At 46.1% G+C, this 15,786-nt stretch overlaps 1 protein-coding gene across 1 annotated transcript in view; it reads left to right on the plus strand.

Moving 5' to 3' along the window:
- The first annotated feature begins 5,120 nt into the window (after positions 1-5,120).
- Positions 5,121-15,786, plus strand: part of ttll7 (tubulin tyrosine ligase-like family, member 7) — a 323,437-nt gene continuing 312,771 nt past the window's right edge. The window contains exon 1 of the mRNA XM_068036341.1: positions 5,121-5,261. The gene's annotated coding sequence lies outside the window, so the exon portion shown is untranslated. The remainder of the gene's footprint in view (positions 5,262-15,786) is intronic.

Raw genomic sequence — 15,786 nt, forward strand, 5'->3', positions numbered from 1 at the left:
AGACCAAAACTGCACACAATACTCCAGATGTGGTCTCACCAAGGCCCTGTATAACTGCAGTAAGACTTCCTTGCTCCTGTACTCGAATCCTCTGGTCTTGCCAGTGATGCTCACATTCCTTGAACAAATGAAAAAAATTACAGAATCACAGAAGTGCTACTGCACAGAAGGAGGCCATTCAGCCTGTCGTGTCCGCACTGGCTCTCTAAATGAGCAATTCACCTAATGCCATTCCCCGGCCTTCTCCCGTATCCCTGCACATTCTTCCTTTTCAGGTGACAGTCCCATTTGAAAACCTCGATTGAACCTGCCTCCACTACACTCTCAAACAGTGCATTCCTGTGGGTCTGGAGTCACATATAGGCCAGACTGGTTAAGGACGGCAGATTTCCTTCCATGAAGGACATTAGTGAACCACATGGGTTTTATGGCAATCTGATAGTTTCATAGTCAGCATTACTAAGACTAGCTTTTTATTGCATATTTATTGATTAATTGAATTTAAATTCCACCAGCTGCCATGGTGGGATTTGAACTCATGTCTCCAGTGCATTAACCCAGGCCTCTGGATTATTAGTCTATAACATTACCACTTCACTATCCATTCCCCGATTAACCAAACTTTCTCTGGTATTCTCCAACCCATCTGAAGAGTTGTTGTTACGGTTATTTGAGCTCACCTGTAAAGTCCTTAATTGTAGGTAGATCTTGCTTTTCGTTGAGGCCCAGTATTCTTCTTAAACCAATGCCAAGGGGAGATGGTTAGATTCTCTCTTGTTGGAGATGGTCATTGCCTGGTACTTGTATGGCACGAAAGTTACTTGCCACTTATCAGCCCAAGCCTGGATATTGTCCAGGTCTTGCTGCATTTCTACACAGACTGCTTCAGTATCTGAGGAGTTGTGAATGGTGCTGAACATTGTGCAATCATCAGCGAACATCCCCACTTCTGACCTTATGATTGAAGGAAGGTCATTGATGAAGCAGCTGAAGATGGTTGGGCCTAGGACACTACCCTGAGGAACTCCTGCAGTGATGTCCTGGAGCTGAGATGACTGACCTCCAACAACCACAACCATCTTCCTTTGCGCTAGGTATGATTCCAACCAGTGGAGAGTTTCCCCCCCAACACCCATTGACTCCAATTTTGTTAGGGCTCCTTGATAAAATGCTGCCTTGATGTCAAGGGTAATCACTCACCTCACTTCTTGAGTGTTGTCAGCATACATGTGGAAACTGACATTGTGTTTTCAGATGATGACATCCGATGTGACTGTGTCAAAGGTAAACATTCCCTCCTCATCCTCTCAACCTGTCTGCAACCTTTGACACTGGTGATCGCACCATCCTCCTCCAAAGCCTCTCCACTGTTGTCCAGTTGGGTGGGACTGTTCTCACCTGGTTCCATTCTTATCTTTCTAATCGTAGCTAGAGAATCATCTGCAATGGCTTCTCCTCCTGCTCCCGCACTGTTACCTCTGGTGTCCCCCAAGGATCTATCTTTGACTCCCTCCTATTTCTCATCTACATGCTGCCCTCGGTAACATCATCCTAAAGCACAGTGTTAGTTTTCACATATATGCTGATGACACCCAGCTCTACCTCACCACCACCTCTCTCAACTCCTTCACAGTCTTTAAATTATCAGACTGTTTATCCCAGGGAACAGTCTGAGATTAAACCAGTCTCTTTGCAACCTTGGTGTCACATTTGACCCCGGGATGAGTTTCCAATCTCATATTCATGCCATCACTAAGACTGCTTATTTCCACCCCTGTAACATCACCCGACTTCACCCGTCTCAGCTCATCTGCTGCTGAAACCCTCATTCATGAATTTGTTACCTCTAGACTTGACTATTCCAATGTACCTGGCTGGTCTTCCACATTCTACTCTCCGTAAACTTAAGGTCATCCAAAACTCTGCAACATGTGTCTTAACTTGCACCAAGTCCTGCTCCCCTATCACCCCTGTGCTCGCTGACCTACATTGGCTCCTGGTCAAGCAATATCTTGATCTTAAAATTCTCATCCTTGTTTTCAAATCCCTCCATGACCTCGCTCCTCCCTAACTCTGTAATCTTCTCCAGCCCTCCAAGATACCTCTGCTCCTCTAATTCTGGCCTCTTGTGCATCCCTGATTTTAATCGCTCCACTTTTGGTGGCAGTGCCTTCAGTTGCATAAGCCCCAAGCACTGGAATACCCTCTCTCCACCTTGCCACCTCGATTTCCTCCTTCAAGACATTCCTTAAAACCTACCTCATTGGCCAAGCTTTTGGAGATTTCCTTTTGTGGGTCGGTGTCATTCAGACCCCCACCTGCTGAGAGTGAGAGTGAATTAATATGAACATTGATTTTAAACTGTTGCTGGAGTGAAGAACTGATTTGTTTGAAGATCACCAGGCACTGGGCTGGAAGGACATTTGCATACTAAAAGATGCTGCTTGTGGAGACAAAGGACTATTCCCTGCTCCCATTAACCCAAATGAATTTTGATCCCCAGACACTGAAGGTGTAAGGAAGCACATTCCAGGCCCTGCTAAGATGATACAATCCACAGAGCCAGGACTGGTTAAACCAGCTGGTTGCATGACTAATTGGCTGGTCCAGGTTTTTTGAACTAACCGCAGGACAGTTTGAGGTCAGAAGGCAGTTTTGAAACTGAAGCTGAAACAAGGAAGCTTCTCTCTCTCTCTCTTGCTTTCTCCCAAGCCACTAGACCCAGGGAAGACACGTAAATCTCAAGAGAGAAAAGACTCCTACATCAGAACAAGTTGAAGCGTGAACTGTACCCCAACGAATCACAAGACTTACTGGCAACCAAAGACTCCGCATTGAAGTTAAAGGACTGTAACTACCAGATATTGCCTCAAACTTTTCCCCTCTATTCCTTCTACTTTTTCTGTCTCTATCTGTGTGTGCGTTTATCATATATGCATGCTAACGTGGTCGCATCGCATATTTGTAGTCGGTAACTGGATTAGAGTTTAAGATTAATGAACTTCTACCCTTCTTGTTTAAAATCTCAGAAAGCCTGCCTGAATTGATTTCTTTGCCTGACAACTGGAAAGTGGTGGATGAGGATTCACTAAGGGGGATCTAAAACCTGGTGTTTTTAAAAAAAAAACTGAACCCTGTTATGGTTAAACCAGGCAAAGGCTGAGAGGGAACCCCCAGACCCCTCTCACCTGGTCGTAACAGTTGGTGCCATACTTTGTTTGATAATGTTCTTGTGAAGCACCTTGGTCCTTTTATTATGTTAAAGGCACTATATAAATATAAGTTGTTGTTGTTGATGGGGCAGAATGTAGAAGAGAAATAGGAGGGGGCCAAGGATAGATCCTTGGGAAACACCAGGGTTAATGGTGTGCGCAGAGGAAGAGAAGCCATTGCAAGTGATTCTCTGGCTATGATTAGATAGATAAGAATGGAACCAGGTGAGAGCAGTCCCACCCAGCTGGACGACAGTGGAGAGGCTTTGGACGAGCATTGTGCAGTCTACCATGTCAAAGGCGGCAGACAGCTAGAGAGGATGAGGAGGGAAATGTAACCTTTGTCACAGTCACAGAGGATGTCATTTGTAACTTTGACATGAGTTGGTTCATGACTGTGGCAGGGGTGGAAACCTGATTGGAGGAATTCAAACATGGAGTTCTGGGAAAGCTTGCCATGAACTTGGGAGGTGACAGCACATTCAAAGACTTTGGAGAGGAAAAGGAACTTGGTGATGGGGCAGTAGTTTGCGAGGATGGAGGGGTCAAGGGTGGGTTGTTTTGAGGAGAGGGGTGATGATTGCAGATTTAAAGGAGGGCGACAATGCCTGAGGAGAGAGAACCTTTAACTATATCGGCTAACAAGGCATCAGGCAAAGAAATTGGTTGTTCAGCAGTTTGATGGGAACAGGGCTGAGACAGCAGGAGTCTCATGTAGAAGATGATCTTGGAGAGGGCATGAGGGAACATAGGAGAAAAAGTAGAGAAGGAAACAAGTTCAGGGCTAGGGCAGGGGGCATCATAGAGGAGGTCTGGCCTGTTGGGCTTGGGAAAGGGAGGGAAGTGACAGACAGCTGATCGGATGGTCTCAGTCTTGGTAATGAAGATATCAAGGACTTCCTTACACTTGTTTTTGGAGGTGAGAGCGGAGGAGTCAGGGGAGAGGGGTTTGAGAAAACGGTTTGTACTGGAGAAAAGAAGCCGGGAGTTACCTCTGCATTCCAGATGATCCTTGACTAATGAGCAGTTTTGCCAGACGAGAGCAGGACCCGATTGTGCTTAATATGGTTCAGTCATATCTTATGGTGAATGGCTAAACCAATTGTCTGCCATATTCATTCAATTCAGCATGCCTTGGCCTGAGGGAGTGGTGATGAGTGTTGTACCAGTGGAAATGGCCAGGGTGAGAGAGAGAGAGAGTAAAGGTTTTAATGGGGACTAAGGCAGTGGTGGAGGTGAGAGTGTGGTTGAGTAGATTGATAGCTGGTGAATGGAGGGTCAAAGTTGGGGATTTGAATGCAGTTTGAAGTAAATTGGAGGAGAGTATTTTCCAGGGGTGGATACAAAGGAAGTAGGGCTTGGAGGGGAAATTGGGATGTGGGTGGAGAGTGATACAAGGGAATTATCAACGATGACATTAACTATGGGAGTAGAATTAGGCCATGGGAGTTGGCAAGGTGAAGGGGGTGGTCTTGAATATGGGTTGGGGAGTTTACATGGAGGGAGAGATTTAGGGAGGATAAGAGGGCAGTGAACTCAGAGGAGAGAGAACATGATGAGTTGAGTTTGAGGTTAAATTCACTGAGGATGATTAGCCACGGTACAGAGGGAGGAAAGAAGTGAAGAGAGAGAACATTAGCATGGCAGTTGCACAGGCGGTGAAGCAGGTATGAGAGGTAGGGTTAGGGTTAGGGTTGGGGTTGCGGGGGTTAAAGCAGGGTGAGATACACAAAAGGAGGAGAAAGTGTCAGAGGAGCAAGAGGGCAGCCTAGGGTGGCAGATTAATCCGGAGTGGAATCTGTGCGGGATCAGGGATCAATAACCCGGAGTGGAATCTGTGCGGGATCAGGGACCAGTCTCCCCGGTGGAGCGGAGTTTGTGCGGTGGCTGCTGAATGCGCTCCTGTTATTTGATGTACTTTGAGTCGGACTGAGGAACGGTTAGCAGCTCCCGGCCGAGCCTCGGTCCAGTGGAAGCGGCGCAGCGCCGGGATCGGCAGCGGGAGAAGGGGGACGAGATCTGCGGGAAGTGCTGCCTCTGGGAGCCGGGGTAAGGTGCAGTGGCAGCAGGAGCTGGGCTCTGGTTATTGGGGGTGGGGGGTTTGATTGTTGTAATGTTTCTGGACATGATACTGAATGAGAATCAGATTAGAAACAGGGCTGTACAATAAAAACGTGTTACTGTTACATAGGATTAGTGTAACCAATGGAGAGATACAATATCATATTCTAAATTATAAATATACATATTAAAACATCAGAGCAACTTGAGACATGTCCAGGGAGTAGTAGAGTAATTGTTACATATTTCAATGAAATGTTGTAACAAGGTGACTGTAACCTTGCTGTGAGATTATTGCTGTAATATAACGGAGCAAAAAGGGAAACTGCAAATGACCGCGAGCAGGGATAATAATAATAATAATAATTGCTTCTGTTGTCTTTCTGCTTTACAGTCATTGACTAGTAAGGAATTCTAATGAGGGTTCTGTCCAGTGTTAATCACCCATCCCCACTTCACCCATTGTCAGAATATGGAAGGAACGTTGCTCTTTGTATCATTTCAAACCGCCCCCTTTTCGCTGTCTGCAGTTCCAGGTTTCTAGGTAACCAGCAGACGATGATACATAATGGGGAAGGGCGGATTGTCACTTCCGTGTGTGTAAGGACAATGTATTGTAAGTTCAGTGTGTCACCACTGTACGTTTATTTCTTTATTTCTAAAAGAATAAGCCCTCATTATTCACACTTTGCCCTTGTGTTTTGTTGCTGTCCACAGGCGTTTTGCTGGTGAATTGAGCACCTTGGAAACGACGTGTCAGGGACTGATCAGTATAAAGCGTGGGGGAGATTGGCAAATGGTAACAGGCATTTAAATACAGTGTTTCCTGGATCATTGCAGCCACATTACCATGCAGGTTATAGCAGATTTCAATAGCTGGAATTGAACTTTTTAAAAAATTGATTGCAGTTTATATTTTCATAGAATCAGAGAACAGAAAGAGACCATTCGGCCCATCGTGGTCCATGCTGGCTCTCGTCACAAGCAACTCAGCTAGGCCCACTCCCCAGCCTCACCACCCCACCCCACCCCTGTTCTTTCCCCAGCACCCTGCAAATCCCTTTCAGATGCTTATCCAATTGCCCTTTGAAAGCCCCCGTCAAACCTGCCTCCATCACAGGCAGTGCATTCCACATCCTAACCACTCGCTGCGTAAAAAAGCTTTTCCTCGTGTCGCCTTTGGTTCTTTTGCCATTGACTGAAGAATTTAGATTGGGGCGGCTGTTTGAGGGTAAATCAACATCTGACATGTGGGAGTCTTTCAAATGTCAGTTGATTAGAATCCAGGACCAGCATGTTCCGGTGAGGAAGAAGGATAAGTTTGGCAAGTTTCAGGAACCTTGGATAACGCGGGATATTGTGAGCCTCGTCAAAAAGAAAAAGGAAGCATTCATAAGGGCTGGAAGGCTAGGAACAGATGAATACCTCTGAGGAATATAAAGACAGTAGGAAGGAACTTAAGCAAGGAGTCAGGAGGGCTAAAAGGGGTCAGAAGTCATTGGCAAACAGGATTAAGGAAAATCCCAAGGCTTTTTATACGTATATAAAGAGCAAGAGGGTAACCAGGGAAAGGGTTGGCCCACTCAAGGATAGAGAAGGGAATCTATGTGTGGAGCCAGAGGAAATGGGCGAGGTACTAAATGAGTACTTTGCATCAGTATTCATCAAAGAGAAGGACTTGGTGGATGATGAGCCTAGGGAAGGGAGTGTAGATAGTCTCAGTCATCTCATCATCAAAAAGGAGGAGGTGTTGGGTGCCTTGCAAAGCATTAAGGTAGATAAGTCCCCAGGGCTTGATGGGATCTACCCCAGAATACTGAGGGAGGCAAGGGAAGAAATTGCTGGGGCCTTGACAGAAATCTTTGCATCCTCATTTGCTACAGGTGAGGTCCCAGAGGACTGGAGAATAGCCAATGTTGTTCCTTTGTTTAAGAAGGGTAGCAAGGATAATCCAGGAAATTATAGGCCGGTGAGCCTTACGTCAGTGGTAGGGAAATTATTAGAGAGGATTCCTCGGGACAGGATTTACTCCCATTTGGAAACAAACGAACTTATTAGCGAGAGACAGCATGGTTTTGTGAAGGGGAGGTCGAGGAAGTGATGAAGATGATTGATGAAGGAAGGGCAGTGGATGTTATCTATGTGGACTTCAGTAAAGCCTTTGACAAGGTCCCGCATGGCAGACTGGTCCAAAAGGTGAAGTCACATGGGATCAGAGGTGAGCTGGCAAAATGGATACAGAACTGTCTCAGTCATAGAAGACAGAGGGTAGCAGTGGAAGGGTGCTTTTCTGAATGGAGGGATGTGACTAGTGGTGTTCTGCAGGGATCAGTGCTGGGACCTTTGCTGTTTGTAGTATATATAAATGATTTGGAGGAAAATGTAGCTGGTCTGATTAGTAAGTTTGCGGACGACACAAAGGTTGGTGGAGTTGCGGATAGTGATGAGGATTGTCAGAGGATACAGCAGGATATAGATCGGTTGGTGAAATGGCAGATGGAGTTTAATTCGGACAAATGTGAGGAAATGCATTTTGGAAGGTCTAATGCAGGTGGGAAGTATACAATAAATGGCAGAACCCTTAGGAGTATCGACAGGCAGAGAGATCTGGGTGTACAGGTTCACAGGTCACTGAAAGTGGCAACGCAGGTGGATAAGGTAGTCAAGAAGGCATACGGCATGCGTGCCTTCATTGGTCGGGGCATAGAGTATAAAAATTGGCAAGTCATGCTGCAGCTGTACAGCATCTTAGTTAGGCCACACTTAGAATATTGTGTGCAATTCTGGTCACCACACTACCAGAGGGACGTGGAGGCTTTGGAGAGGGTACAGAGGAGGTTTACCAGGATGTTGCCTGGTCTGGAGGGCATTAGCTATGAGGAGAGGTTGGAAAAACTCGGATTGTTTTCACTGGAACGACGGAGGTGGAGGGGTGACATGATAGAGGTTTACAAAGTTATGAGCGGCATGGACAGAGTGGATAGTCAGAAGCTTTTTCCCAGGGTGGAAGAGTCAGTTACTAGGGGACATAGGTTTAAGGTGCGAGGGGCAAAGTTTGGAGGGGATGTGCGAGGCAAGTTCTTTACACAGAGGGTGGTGAGTGCCTGGAACTTGCTGCCGAGGGAGGTGGTGGAAGCAGGTATCATAGTGACGTTTAAGAGGCATCTTGACAAATACTTGAATAGGATGGGAATAGAGGGATACGGTCCCCGGAAGTGCAGAAGGTTTTAGTTTAGGCAGGCATCATGATCGGCGCAGGTTTGGAGGGCCGAATGGCCGTTCCTGTGCTGTACTGTTCTTTGTTCTTTGTTGACCTTAAGTCAGTGACCTCTGGTTCGCAACCCTTCCACCAATGGGAAGAGTTTCTACCTACTCTGTCTGGACTCCTTATCATTTTAAAACCTCTATCAAATCTTGGAAGACTTACTTCATGTGAATTAATAAATCTATATATATATATAAAGCCCGTGGAAATAACCAAGGATTAACATTATCCTTGGGCTCTGTTACTGTCTGTTCTTCACAGAGCTGTAGGTTATTTTTCATCACTTTAATGTTTTATTTCATTTAACTGTATGGTTGTCTAAGTAAACAAGGGTTAGTTGATCAAGCCATTCTGTTTGTGAATAATATCTTTTAAGGAATGAAAGGGATATGGGGATAGTATGGGAAGGTTGAATTGAAGTAGAAGATCAGCCAATCAGCTAAAAGGGTCAAATGGCCAGTTACAGCTCCTATTTCTTACCTTGTTCTGTTCTTGAGACATCATTGTGAGTGAAAAAGGGAGAAAAAATGGTCAAAACTGTGGGGAAAAAATGATGGATGTATGGTGATGATTTCACCATACATCCATCATTTTTTCCCCACAGTTTTGACCATTTTTTCTCCCTTTTTCACTCACAATGATGTCTCCTTAATGGGGTATGGTTCCCACACTCACCAGCAGCTGTCTGGTGTCACCTACAGGGAATGGTGCTGTAGTTGTTAGATTATTGGACTAGTAATCCAGAGGCTTGAAATAATTAATACACAATAATATGAGTTCAGATTACACCATGTTAGTTTGAGAATTTGAAATCAGTTTCAATGAGAAACTGGCATCTGTAAAAGTGAAGTTGTCAGAACGTTGTAAAAACTAGCTCATTAATGTCTTTTAGGGAAGGATACCAGCTGTCTTTACCCAGTCTGAGCCTATTTGTGTCTCTAATCCAACACCCATGTGATTGACTCTTAACTGCCCTCTGAAGTGACCTCGCAAGCTACACAGTTGTATCAAGCAACGATGGAGAATATGGACTGGAGTAGTTCCAGCTGATTGCCTCCTTCTTAGGGCAACTAGGGATGTGAAAAAATGCTGAATTTGCCAGTGATGCCCACATATTGGAATCTTACAGCACAGAAGGAGGCCATTCAGCCCTTCACATCAGTGATAGTTCTTCAAAAGGGCCATTTAGTCCAACAGCTTTGCTTGTTTCCCCATAAGCCTGCAAATTATTCCTCCTCAAGTGCATATCCAATTGCCTTTTAAAAGTTACTATGGAATCTGATCTCATCACCCTTTCAGATAGTGTGTTCCACATCTTAACAACCGTGTGAAATAATTTCTTCTGCTAATTATTTTAGATCTATGAGCTCTGGTTACCAATTCACTTGCCAGAAGAAATAGTTTCTCCCTATTTGCTGTATCAAAACCCTTCATAATTTTGAATATCTCCATCAGCTCTCCCCTTAACCCTGTCTGCCCTAAACAGAACAATCCCAGCTTCTTCAGTCTTTCCACATAACTGAACTCTCTCATGGTATCATCCTGTTAAACCTCCTCTGTACCCTTTCGTGGCCTTGACATCCTTCCAAATGTGTGGCGCCCAGAATTGTACACTATAGTCCAGCTGAGGCCTAAGGTTTAGCACGACTTGATTGTTTTTGCATTCAATGGTCCTATTTACAAAGCCACGAATCATTTATGATTTCTTAACTGCCTTATCACCCTGCCCTGTCACCTTCAAAGATTTGCAAATATGCATCCACAGGTCCTTTTGTTCTTGCACCCCCTTCAAAATAGTACCATTTAGATTCTACTGCCTCTCCATGTTGTTTCTCACAAAATGCATCACTTTACCTTTATCCACATTAAATTGGATCTGCCACATACATGTCTGTCCATTTCACCAGCCTGTGTCATGCTGAAGTCTGCTACTATCATGCTTATGTTTCCAAGTTTTGTATCATCCACATGCGTCAAAATTGGACTCCCGACACCCAAGACCAGGTCATTCATATATCACAAGAAAAGCTATGAGCCTAATGCTGACCCCTGAAGGACCCCACTTCTCTCCAGTCAGAAAAATATCTTTTCACCTCTACTCTCGGCCTCCTATCCCTTAGTCAGCCTTGTACCTGGTTGGCATCCCTCCATCTACAAAAGATGATGGACATGTAACTAACAATCCATTTCGGTGGCGTGTCTTCTCTTGGTGCACCTTTACTGATGGCTGTGAAAGCCAATCGTTGAGAGGCAGGTTCTGCCACAAGTGCTGCACGTGAAGCTGCCAAATGATGCAGATGCTGCCAGACCTGCTGAGTGGTTCCAGCATTTCTTGTTTTTATTTCAGATTTCCAGCATCCGCAGTATTTTGCTTTAATTTTATTGTTTAATTCAGTGCCACTTCTCTTCCAGGAATGCCTACCTTGATGGGATTTTCTCTCTCTGATGGGATTTTCGTTTGTCTCTTTTACCTTGTTCACCTTCATTGCTTTCTATTTCCCTCCTGAATCTGTGAGTTGTTGTTTCTGACGTTGGCGCCTGTTGCCAAGCTGCTGTAGCAACTGGTCGTCGTGGTAGTGCACACCAGTCCACAGGATGTGACGCCATTTTCCTTCTTTCACCAGCTAGTGACTCCCAGGTGTGACAGTCGACATTTAGGGCCTTCATGGGGAGATGCTGCTACAGTGGTAATGTCTGTGAACTAGTAATCTAGAGGCCCAGCTAATGCCCTAGGGACATGGGTTCAAATCTCACCATGGCAACTGGTGGAATTTAAATTCAATTAACTAATAGCTGGTTGGAGTCATACCTAGCGCAAAGGAAGATGTTTGTGGTTTTTGGAGGTCAGTCATCTCAGCTCCAGGACATCACTGCAGGAGTTCCTCAGGGAAGTGTCCTAGGCCCAACCATCTTCAGCTGCTTCATCAATGACCTTCCTTCAATCATAAGGTCAGAAGTGGGGATGTTCGCTGATGATTGCACAATATTCAGCACCATTCACGACTCCTCAGATACTGAAGTAGTCCGTGTAGAAATGCAGCAAGAACTGGACAATATCCAGGCTTGGGCTAATAAGTGGCAATTAACATTCACGCCATACAAGTGCCAGGCAATGACCATCTCCAACAAGAGAGAATCTAACCATCTCCCCTTGACATTCAATGGCATTACCTTTGCTGAATCCCCCACTATCGACATCCTGGGGGTTACCATTGACCAGAAACTGAACTGGAGTAGCCATATAAATACTGTGGCTACAAGAGCAGGTCAGAGACTAGGATTCCTGAGGCTAGTAACTCACCTCCTGACTCCCCAAAGCCTGTCCAGAAAAATATCTTTTCACCATTACTCTCCTATTCCTCAGCCAGTTATGTACAACTGTTCTTTAATACCATGCACTTTGATTTCAGACTAAGTTTGTTATGAGGTACTTTATCAAATGCTTTTTGAAAGTCCATAAGCACAAAATCCTGGAACTCCCTTCCTAACAGCACTGTGGGTGTACCTACACCACAAGGACTGCAGCGGTTCATGAAGGCAGCTAACCACCACCTTCTCAAGGGTAATTAGGGATAGGCAATAAATGCCAGCCGAGCCAGTGATGCTCATAGCCCAGGAACGAATAAAAAAAAATCTACTGCACTACCTCCATCTTTCTGTAATTTCATCAAATATCTCAATCAGGTTAGGAAGACATGATTTGCCTTTAGCAAATCTGTGCTGGCTATCCTTTATTAACCCTTGCTTCTCCCAATGAAAATTAACATCCAATGAATAAATTTTTTAAAAAAGTAACTGTTTATCATCTCTGAGCCTAATCAGTTGGCCCCAGCAGGTACTTTGATCACAGAGGTGGGGTTATCGCAGTTGAGTCCAATCCAGTTCCCATCTTATGTTCACAGGCTCAATTTTCAGTAAGGGTCACTTGGCAGTGAAAATGAGTCAATCTATACTTCCGTAAGGCCAATTGTAGTATCCCTGCCACCACTTTAGTCAACATCAGCTAACAACACAGATCAGGCATTGAACCTGGAATCCTTCCTATCTCAAATGTTGTGGTTCAGATGGTCAGTTTACACTAGAGCATCAGGACAGGAGCAAAGTAACCCACTTTCAGCTGCAGGATGAAATTGCACTGCATTGTCTAGGCTGTGTTAGTGGGGATATTGGAGCAACAGTTAGACTATTTATTTATTTATTCATTCAGGGATGTGGGCATCGCTGGCCAGGCCAGCATTTATTGCCTATCCCTAATTGCCCTTGAGAAGGTGGTGGTGAGCTGCCTTCTTGAACTGCTGCAGTCCATGTGGTGTAGGTACACCCACAGTGCTGTTAGGAAGGGAGTTCCAGGATTTTGACCCAGCGACAGTGAAGGAACGGCGATATAGTTCCAAGTCAGGATGGTGTGTGACTTGGAAGGGAACTTGCAGGTGGTGGTGTTCCCATGCATTTGCTGCCCTTGTCCTTCTAGTTGATAGAGGTCGCGGGTTTGGAAGGTGCTGTCTAAGGAGCCTTGGTGCATTGCTGCAGTACATCTTGTCGATGGTACACACTGCTGCCACTGTGCGTCAGTGGTGGAGGGAGTGAATGTTTGTAGATGCGGTGCCAATCAAGCGGGCTGCTTTGTCCTGGATGGTGTTGAGCTTCTTGAGTGTTGTTGGAGCTGTACCCATCCAGGCAAGTGGAGAGTATTCCATCACGCTCCTGACTTGTGCATTGTAGATGGTGGACAGGCTTTGGGGAGTCAGGAGGTGAGTTACTTGCCTCAGGATTCCCAGCCTCTGACCTGCTCTTGTAGCCATGGTATTTATATGGCTATTCCAGTTCAGTTTCTGGTCAATGGTGGCCCCTAGGATGTTGATAGTGGGGGATTCAGCGATGGTAATGCCGTTGAATGTCAAGGGGAGATGGGTAGATTCTCTCTTGTTGGAGATGGTCATTGCCTGGCACTTGTGTGGCGCGAATGTTACTTGTCACTTATCAGCCCAAGCCTGGATATTGTCCAGTTCTTGCTGCATTTCTACACGGACTGCTTCAGTATCTGAGGAGTCACTAATGGTGCTGAACATTGTGCAATCATCAGCGAACATCTCCATTTCTGACCTTATGATTGAAGGAAGGTCATTGATGAAGCAGCTGAAGATGGTTGGGCCTAGGACACTACCCTGAGGAACTCCTGCAGTGATGTCCTGGAGCTCAGATGATTGACCTCCAACAACCACAACCATCTTCCTTTGTGCTAGGTATGACTCCAGCCAGCGGAGGGTTTTCCCCCTGATTCCCATTGACCTCAGTTTTGCTAGGGCTCCTTGATGCCATATTCGGTCAAATGTTGCCTTGATGTCAAGGGCAGTCACTCTCACCTCACCTCTTGAGTTCAGCTCTTTTGTCCATGTTTGAACCAAGGCTGTAATGAGGTCAGGAGCTGAGTGGCCCTGGCAGAACCCAAACTGAGCAGGTTATTGCTAAGCAAGTGCCGCTTGATGGCACTGTTGAGGACACCTTCCATCACTTTGCTGATGATTGAGAGTAGGCTGATGGGGCGGTAGTTGGCCGGGTTGGACTTGTCCTGCTTTTTGTGTACAGGAGATTCCTGGGCAATTTTCCACATTGCAGGGTAGATGCCAGTGTTGTAGCTGTACTGGAACAGCTTGGCTAGGGGCGCGGCAAGTTCTGGAGCACAGATCTTCAGTCCTATTTCCAGAATATTGTCAGGGCCCATAGCCTTTGCAGTATCCAGTGCCTTCAGTCGTTTCTTGATATCACACGGAGTGAATTGAATTGGCTGAAGTCTGGCATCTGTGATGCTGGGGACTTCAGGAGGAGGCCGAGATGGATCATCAACTCAGCTCTTCTGGCTTAAGATTGTTGCAAATGCTTCAGCCTCATCTTTCGCATTGATGTGCTAGGCTCCCCCATCATTGAGGATGGGGATATTTGTGGAGCCACCTCCTCCAGTTAGTTGTTTAATTGTCCACCACCATTCACGGCTGGATGTGGCAGGAATGCAGAGCTTAGATCTGATCCGTTGGTTATGGGATCGCTTAGCTCTGTCTATCGCATGCTGCTTACGCACTTTGGCATGCAAGTAGTCCTGTGTTATAGCTTCACCAGGTTGATCCCTCATTTTGAGGTATGCCTGGTGCTGCTCCTGTCATGCCCTCCTGCACTCTTCATTGAACCAGGGTTGGTCTCCTGGCTTGATGGTAATGGTAGAGTGGGGGATATGCCGGGCCATGAGGTCACAGTTTGTGGTTGAGTACAATTCTGCTGCTGCTGACGGCCCACAGCGCCTCATGGATGCCCAGTTTTGTATTGCTAGATCTGTTCGAAATCTATCCCATTTAGCACAGTGCCACACAACACGATGGATGGTATCGTCATTGTGAAGGCGGGACTTCGTCTCCACAAGGACTGTGCGGTGGTCACTCCTACCAATACTGTCATGGACAGATGCATCTGCGGCAGGCAGATTGTTGAGGACGAGGTCAAGTATGTTTTTCCCTCGTGTTGGTTCCCTCACCACCTGCTGCAGACCCAGTCTAGCAGCTATGTCCTTTAGGAGTCGGCTAGCTCGATCAGTAGTGGTGCTACCAAGCCACTCTTTGCGATGGACATTGAAGTCCCCCACCCAGAGTACATTTTGTGCCCTTGCCACCCTCAGTGCTTCCTCCAAGTGGTGTTCAACATGGAGGACTACTGAGTCATCAGCTGAGGGAGGGCGGTAGGTGGTAATCAGTAGGAGGTTACCTTGCCCATGTTTGACCTGATGCCATGAGACTTCATGGGGTCCGGAATCAATGTTGAGGACTCCCAGGGCAACTCTCTCCCTACTGTATACCACTGTGCCACCACCTCTGGTGAGTCTGTCCTGCCGGTGGGACAGGACATACCCGGGGATGGTGATGGCAGTGTCTGGGACATTGTCTGTAAGGTATGATTCTTTGGCACAACCCCCAGATGTTTGTAGGGAGGACTTTGCAGGGTCAACAGGGCTGGGTTTGCCATTGTCGTTTCCGGTGCCTAGGTCGATGCCGGGTGGTCCGTCCGGTTTAATTCCTTTTTATTGACTTTGTAGCGGTTAGGTACAACTGAATGGCTTGCTCGGCCATTTCAGAGGGCATGTAAGAGTTAATCACATTGCCGTGGGTCTGGAGTCACATGTAGGCCAGACCAGGTAAGGACAGCAGATTTCCTTCCCTAAAGGACATTAGTGAACCAGATGGGTTTTTACAACAATCGGCAATG

The sequence above is a fragment of the Heterodontus francisci genome, chromosome 8 (assembly GCF_036365525.1).
Source record: "Heterodontus francisci isolate sHetFra1 chromosome 8, sHetFra1.hap1, whole genome shotgun sequence".
Lineage (NCBI taxonomy): Eukaryota > Metazoa > Chordata > Chondrichthyes > Heterodontiformes > Heterodontidae > Heterodontus > Heterodontus francisci.